Raw genomic sequence first — 6,770 nt, 5'->3', positions numbered from 1 at the left:
TGAGCCACCCAGGAGCCCCTTGCTTGTCCTGTAAACACAACCTAGGATGGGCCCGGCACACAGGAGGTCCTTCCTCACCGCTTAATCATCATGGCAGAGGGGTCAGGAGGCCTGGTTCTGGCTCTGTTCTGATGGTCTGTCTGTCTGTCTCTCCCCTTGCCTCATCTTTGGCCATGAGAGTAGGTCCAGGCACATGCTAAGTCTTTTCCACATGTTCCCTCATTTCATCCTCCCCTGACTTCTATCAGCAGACTCTTGGATTGGCCCCAGGAGGAACTGAGGCTCCAACAAGCTCAGAGACCCCATCGGATGACGAGGCCGGGAGGCGGTGGGACTGGGATTGGAACGAGGTCTGCCCGACTCCCAAGGCTTTGCGATCACAACACAGTAGGGTCCCCCGTGTGACTGGGGCAAGACCCAGATTCGAGACAGCAAGAAGAAAAAGTGGGGGAGAAGGAGGGAGGTGTGAGAGGGAGAGAAAAAGAGACATCTTGTCCCCAAACCACAGGGGGACCTTGAGAGACCCCTTCTCCTTTTTCAGCCTCAGTTTCCCCTCTGAAAAACGGGGGGAAGGAAGGTGGACCGGATGGCTGTAAGGGCTGCTGCCTTTAGACCCAGGTCCGGTCTGCCTCTTGGAGGGGCAGCGTCCAGGCTCCCCTGATGGGAGTGGAGTTAGGAACCTTCTAGAAGAGGCCACCTGGGGAGTCTGCCCCTGAAATAGGTGAAATGGGGCCTGGGGCACATGGGGCAGCTTCTAAGGAGGACGGGCACAGAGGAGCCTCTGGTGACACACCCTAGCCACAGAGGAGGGGACAGCGGGCGTTCCCGTCTCACAGGCCTGGGACTCACCCGGACATCGTCGTCTGTCACCCAGTCGAGCACCTGAGAAGCAGCAACAGAGGAGAGGATTCCCACGGCTTCCTCCCTCCAGGTGCTGTGACAAGGGGGTGAGTTGTCTGGGCATTCTTGGGGGGGCAGACGACGACCTGCCCTCTCCAGGGCTCGAGGGGCCAGCTGAGCGGAGCGTGGGCAGGGCGATGCCTTCGAGGCTCCAGGGAATCTTAACGCTGGACCTCCAACCTGGCCCTACGTGACTCGCCCCTCACCACCCCTGCTCCCTTCTCCAGATTCCCCAGTGACAGTGGGAATTCTGGTTCCCTGTGTGGCCCGGGAGCAGAAAGCCCTCCTCGCTCCCAGCTGGTCCCCACTCCCCCCAGTGGAGACCAACACTCGCCTGGGTCCCTGGGATCTGGGTCCTGGGAGGGGTGGGGACCCAGCCCGGCTTCTGCCCTCAGAGGCCTGGGGACACAGCTGGGCGTTGGGAGCCAGCAGAGGCTGGCCGGGCCAGGAGTCTGCCAGAGGCTCCCTCCACACCTGGGGGGCAGGCCGCCGGCTTTAGACGGCTGGGGACACACGCAGCTGGGAGGACTGACTGCTGGCGTCATCCATCCACGTGCCAGTTACGTCCTGATGGTGCTCAGGACGGTCCCTACTCTGCAGGGGATGAGTCACACAATGCGGGGAGCATTTCACCCCTCCCCCTGCCCCTGGGGACCACAGGTGAAGGTGGTGGTGGTGTGAACGGAGTCACGTGATAGAAACTCCCACGAAGTGTTTGTGACAGGCCAGGCGTTGTCCCTTTGCTCTATGTGGACCCCTGGAATAAACCTTGCAGCAGTCCTGTGAGGTTCATGCTCTTTCCCCCCCATGTTACAGATGAGACACAGAGAGGTTGAGTAACTTGCCCAAGGACACACTTCGTGGCAAAGCTGGGGACTGAACAGAGTCCGTGGTTGTAACCATTATTCTAGGAGACGGCTCTAACGTTACTACCCTCGGGGCGCCCGGGTGGCTCAGTTGGTTGAACATCCGACTTTGGCTCAGGTCATGATCTCATGGCTCGTGAGTTCGAGCCCCACATCAGGCTCTGTGCTGACAGCTCGGGGCCTGCAGCCTGCTTCCGATTCTGTGTCTCCCTCTCTCTCTGCCCTTCCCCCACTTGCGTGCGCGCATGCTCTCTCTCTCTCTCTCAAAAATAAATAAGCGCTAAAAAAATTAAAAATAAATAAAGTGACTGCCCTCAGGGAGCTGCAAGCCCAGACTGGATGAAGGGAGACTTCATTTCTGGCTGTTGGGAATCGGAAAAAGGCTTCTTTGGGGAGGGAGGCAGTTTGACTCAGTCCTAAATAAGGTGGCGAATTTTTGAGGAGGCAAAACTTAACCTGTCAGTCAAGGCTTTTATTTCACACAACACAAACTCAATCTGGCTAATGTAGCAGAGAAGTTGTCAGGAACTTTCTTTCCAAAGTGTGGGCTGGAGACATCTGATTGATTAACAGGAAACTCGAAACGTGGCTGCATCCAAGCATCTGAGGAGATGGGGAAAGACGGCCTCTGGCAGGTGGGTTCTCCCTAAGTGTAGACAGGGGCTTCACTTGCTAGGCAATGACAGATGATTTCTCCACATCACAATGGAGGACCTTCGTGTGGAGGGAGGAAAAGTTCCAGACACACCCGGGTTAGCCTTTCTGTTCGGCTGGAACAGAAAGACAAGAACAAGTTTCTGCTTTTACCAAAACATGCATCACGGCTCCGACTGAACCCTCAGAAAAGTGAATGAGGCTGGGGTGGGCCGGGGGATTCTCCGTGTTTGTTCGAATCAAAAAAGTTGGGAGGAAAGATCCATCCATGAGGGTCCTTGTCCTTGAAACACCCTAAATGACTCACTGCTCTCAGCTCTTGCGTGACCATGTGTGGCCCAAAGTGGACACAGGCACCTGCCCAAACGTGGTGGCCTCTCCAGCCCCCAGGGAGGCTCCAGCCTTCTCCACGTCTGCCACCACCTCTGTATCACTTTTGGAAAAAATAAATGAGGTGGGGACAGGGGGGCGGGGATCCAGTTTGGGTGGGTTCAACTCCCAATTGGCAAAAAGGAATAAGAATTCTTTAGGCTGCTCTTCCCGCCCCCCCTCGCCCCCAATGTTCAGAAAAAGAGACTCAGGTTCTTGAAGAGGCAGGGAAGTAGTGACTTAGAAAAAGCAAGGAGGAAGTAGGCTTTAATTTTCTGGAATGTAAAGAAAATATTTAATTTTCTGGAATGTAAAAATATTCGAATTCTTGAACACAAAGGACAGGACAGGGCATTGAGTGACTTTAAAGTTTCTCTACAGGCTGATGAGAGAATCCCCGCCAAAAGTTTAAACATCTTCTGGTAAATTTCTTATTACGAGTCACACCCCAAATGTCAAACAGCAGTGAATGGATTATTTTTCCCCGTCCCAGCCCTGCAGACGGGATCATTTCCCATTCAGACTCCAAGTGCCCTTTATGAACCATGGACTTCCTTTCATTATTTTTTAAAATGGTCACTGTCATAATCTTTTGTGTCTGTTTGTTTTAAAAGCAATTTCCACTTTGGCTTTTTCTAGCTTCAATTCCCCCAGCCCGACTCTTCAAGAAAACAAAACAAAAATCCTGCCTCCCCAGTTACTAGTTCAACCTCCATAGGAAAAACCAAGATAGAAAAGTGGGAAGATACAAAAATCTTATCACCCGGAAACGACCAAGACTACCACTGCGATGTGTTCTCTTCTCTAGAAACCCAGAAGAGTAAAAACCAGAGGATTAAAACTCTCCACATGCGCACAGCTCAGTGGGCAATTTTTGCAAGACACTGAATAAATCACGTTTTTTGTTTTTGTTTTTTTTAGAGATTTTAAGTGACCGGAAAAATGGTCATTATAAACGTGAAGCCAAAATTCTGGGTAGGGGCCCTCTGCTGTGCGAAAGAAAGCATGTCTGCATACTGTTTAGAAACGTGCCACATATCAATAGTGATTACCTCGGGGGGGACAAAACTCAGAGGTCATGCTCTGTGCTACTGACCAGCCACAAACATGGGCCAATTTGAAGGATCTGGAGGGATCACATGCTGCTTGGAAGACAGGGGGAACCTTAGATTTCTAAGTCATGGGGCTCGGGCGCTCTCAACAAGTTATGGACGTTTTTGTTTCCAAAGCAAAGGAATGGGGTCCCCTGTAGGCGGGAAGCACCTGCCGGCATCTGAGGCTGCAGAGGAGGGGGGCGGGCTTTGGGCGGAGCCCAGAGCCCAGGGGGCGGGGCCCTCGGGGTCGGGCCTTGTGACGCTGGCTGGCGCTGGAAGGCCCTTGGCGCAACAGGCTTTGTGACGCTCGCTCCCTCGTAAGTAAGACCCTGCCGGCACCGCCCTCGCCATTTCGCCCGCAGCCACCTGCAGCTCCGGATCCTTCGTTCCCCTGAGCACCAAGCGCGACACAGGGGACATGAGAAGAGAGATGTTGATGAGGCTGCAGCTGGGGCTGCTGCTTCTGGCGCTGCTCCTGCCCCAGGAGGTTTCTTCCCAGGAAACCACCGTGGCGCCGGCGGCCGCCGCCGCCGCCACCACCACCAAGGCCTCAGCCACGGCCGCTACCACCAAGTCAGGCGCGTGCGCCCTCCAGTCTACGGTCAGCGTTGTGCTGGTGTCGCTCTTCCTTCTTCTCCACCTCCACTGTTGAGAAACTCAGGCCGAAAAACATTTTCACCTTTCCAGCTCATCCTTCGCAACCCCATCCTAATGGCCCCCGCGTATCTAGCGTGGCAAAAGGAAGCCACAGGTCCTCACGAAATCTACGAATTCCACCCCCTCTTTTACGGACGCGGACGGTGTTGAGCATGGCCGATCTGGTTCGGAGAACATCTGAAGACGTTGCCTGGGCACTAAGTCTGCGGCGTTTTGTGCACCGGACTGAATGGGCCAACAGCCAAACTTAGCGAGCGATCTTGTTAACGGGGGGGCTTAAGGAATGTGGACTCTGAAAACTCTGCCATGCCAAGAAGAATCAATTTCACCTGGATCTAGAAAAAAAAAAAAAAAAAGGATGAGATGTAGAGGGGAGATGTTTCGTTTTGATTCACCAGATGTGTAAGGCCATTAAAACCATGTGGTGATACCAGAAGCTTCTGTGGTTCTTTGGACGTCCATTGGAAGGGGCGTCCAGGTGTTACTGGAAATCAGGGTGAATTTGATGCGGGCCTACCTGTAAAGTTTTACATTGTTCAGCTTTCACCGTTTCCTTGGGAACTGACCCTTTCCTCTGTGGTTTTGGATTTCACGGCATGTCTGGCTGTGTATGGAGAGTCGATAATGTGCCAGAGCAATGGTGGGTTGGAATCTACCCCCAATCCAAACATAATGAGGTCCATCTTGCTAAGGCCCTTATAAAGGCACGTGATAGACACCTGCCATCGAACATTCCCATCCACCAAGAGTGTCAGGTTCATCTAGCTGCCGCACTTAACCTGCTTCTGTAGAATAGAAATGCTTTAAGTTTATTATTATTTTGTTTTAAGTTTCTTTTTGAGAGAGACAGAGCGTGAGTGGGGGAGGGGCAGAGAGCGAGGGAGACCCAGAATCGGACACAGGCTCCAGGCTCCGAGCTGTCAGCACAGAGCCCGACGCCGGGCTCGAACTCGTGAACAGAGAGATCATGACCTGAGCCAAAGTCGCTTAGCCGACTGAGCCACCCAGACGCCCCCAAATGCATTGACTTTAATCTTAAAATGCTGCTTTTCATGAACAGATAGATGGGGCCCTGCTTTCTCTGAGCCATGCTAACTAACACGAGTCGTACCCCACGGAGGTAGGTGGTGGGTTTTTTTGTTTTTTCTTCATTTCTCGAGAAATGGTGTTTCTTCTAAACACCATCTCTGGTCACAGGGTTTGACCTACAGCGTGTGTGCTGCTGAGCAAAGGCCTGGGTGGGAGTCCAGAGGGGCCACGGAGCGGGCACTAGGCAGTAACCAGTCCAAACGCCAACGCAAAATCATGGGTTCCTCTCCCCTCCCCACCCTGCAATTCGGGAAGCTGTGACGTCATGTGCTGCTCACAAGCGTTTTGGGTCCACGTCATCAGACACACCTTTCAACAAGCCGTTTGTGAAGGGTTTCCTATTATTCCACCTTTTTGGATGTGTTTTTTAGGGGCACCTCTATGGTTTGCAATGTGTGACTTTCACATAGTATATAGCGTATCTGCCAGTGATTATCACCCCACATCACACACAGCGTGAGCGCCTTAGAGCAGTCGGCTTTCACGTCTGCCATTCACGCTATTCTTTCTGCCACTGCGTTAGGTCGCCACGTTCTAGATCCTCTAGTACACTGCTATCACTTTTGGCTTTGCAGGGCTACCCTTTTAAGGGAATCCTAAAAATGAGAAAGGTATCTTCTATGTTCATTCACATATTTACCATTTCCAGTGCTCTGCATTCATTTGGTAAATCTTAGCCTTCCTTTGTTACCCCTTTCCTTCCTCCTCTGTGTCCAGTCTGCGGACAAGCCCAGTAGAGGCATCTCATTTCAGTGTTTTGGATCCCTGGCATTTCTTTTGGGTCCTTTCCTAGGATTTTTATCTCTGCTTCCACTGGCCACCTGCTCTTGTGTGCCGTCTTTTTTGTCTGCTACAACTCTTAGCGCGTTAACCATAGTTTTCAATTCCTGGCCAGGTAATTGCCACATCCCTGCCATGTCTCATTCTTTTTATTTTTTTAATGTTTATTTATTTTAGAGAGAGAGACAGAACGCAAGCAGGGGGGAGGGGCAGAGAGAGAGGGAGGCACAGCATCCAAAGCAGGTTCCAGGCTCCGAGCTGTCAGCACAGAGCCCTGTGCAGGGCTCGAACCCACGAGCCGTGAGGTCATGACCTGGGCCGAAGTCGGACGCTTAACCAACTGAGCCACCCAGGCAGCCCC

At 52.7% G+C, this 6,770-nt stretch overlaps 1 long non-coding RNA gene across 1 annotated transcript; it reads right to left on the bottom strand.

The window, feature by feature from the left end:
* Nucleotides 1-2,217: 2,217 nt before the first annotated feature.
* Nucleotides 2,218-4,066, bottom strand: LOC122241234. Its single transcript, XR_006221267.1, has 2 exons — nucleotides 3,842-4,066; nucleotides 2,218-2,536 (listed from the first exon to the last, which is right to left on the bottom strand). It is a non-coding gene; the product is annotated as an uncharacterized LOC122241234 (long non-coding RNA).
* Between the last annotated feature and the right edge of the window lie 2,704 nt (nucleotides 4,067-6,770).

The sequence above is a fragment of the Panthera tigris genome, chromosome C1 (genome assembly GCF_018350195.1).
Source record: "Panthera tigris isolate Pti1 chromosome C1, P.tigris_Pti1_mat1.1, whole genome shotgun sequence".
NCBI lineage: Eukaryota > Metazoa > Chordata > Mammalia > Carnivora > Felidae > Panthera > Panthera tigris.
The sequence above is the reverse complement of the archived record's forward strand: the minus strand, read 5'-3'. Positions and strand labels throughout refer to the sequence as shown.